We start from the raw sequence: 1,449 nt of genomic DNA, 5'->3' as shown, positions 1-1,449 counted from the left end.
CGCAGCATGAAATCACAAAGGGAAAAAAAATAGAAGGGAGGAAAGGGTTCTTCAGTTTATTGCACAAACATCATCGTGTTCATATCAGGATCACTACCATATATGGTCATCCTCTGAACACTAAGAATCACTACCATATATGGTCTCATCCTCCGAAGAATCCGGATCATTACCGTATATGGTCACATCCTCCGAAGAATCAGGATCACTACCATATATGGTCACATCCTCCGAAGAATCAGGATCATTACCAAATGTGGTCCCATCCTCTGAATATATAGGATCATTACCATTTACGGTCACATCCTCTGAATAATCGGGATCACTACGATATATGGTCACATCCTCCGAAGAATCAGGATCATTACCATTTAAGGTCACATCCTCTTAATAATCAGGATCACTACCATATATGGTCACATCTTCTGAAGAATCAGGATCATTACAATATGTGGTCAAATCCTCTGAATAGACATGATCATTAGCATTTAAGGTCACATCCTCTGAGTAATCACAATCATTACCATATATTTTCATATCCTCTCAATAGACACGACCAATTTCATAAATGGTCACATCCTCTGAATAATCAGGATCACTACCATATATGGTCACATCCTCTGAAGAATCAGGATCACTACCATATACGGTCACAGCCTCTGAATATATAGGATCATTACCATTTATGGTCAGATCTACTGAATAATCAGGATCACTGCCACAAGTGGTCTCCTTCTCTGATTAATCACAATCATTACCATATATGGTCACATCCTCTAACTACTGTAATGGGGACCATTACCATTTTTGGCCAAATCCTCTGAATGCTCAGGATTACTACCATATATGTTCATATCCTGACTTATTCCATCCATATATGGTCATAGTATCTTTATTGTTCAGGATCATAGACATTTAAACATTGTGACTTGTTGATCACATGACTGACTCATGATAACCCATTATCATGTCACAGAGAACTTGCTGGCTGTGTGTGTGTCTGTGTGTGTGTGTGTGTGCGTGTGTGTGTCTGTGGTTTAAAGGGACAGTAACCCTGATTGTATTAATGTAAAATGATAAATGATAAGGAAACACTTGTTGTTTCTCATCTTCTTCCTTTCTGAACAGGAAGTAAACTTTGAACGTTCCCTGTGCAATAAAACTCTTCATGTAAACATGTAAATAATGGAGTGTGTGGGAGTGTAATTATGTAAAATAAAAACATGAATTCTGGATTATATTGGCTTATTGCATTTCTCTGTGGCTCAGGGGTAGAGCAGGCTGTCTTCGGTAAGTTAAAGGTTTGATGCCCAGCCTCTCCTGTCTACAAAATGAAGTGTCATTTAACAGAACACTTAATGCCAAACTGCTCCCGAAAGCAGAACCATCAGTGTGTGAATGTTAGGCTGGAGGTGTGTGATCATGTCTGTGATTATGTGTGTGAGTGTG

This window comes from Notolabrus celidotus, chromosome 18 (genome assembly GCF_009762535.1).
Source record: "Notolabrus celidotus isolate fNotCel1 chromosome 18, fNotCel1.pri, whole genome shotgun sequence".
Taxonomy (NCBI): Eukaryota; Metazoa; Chordata; class Actinopteri; order Labriformes; family Labridae; genus Notolabrus; species Notolabrus celidotus.
The sequence above is the reverse complement of the archived record's forward strand: the minus strand, read 5'-3'. Positions refer to the sequence as shown.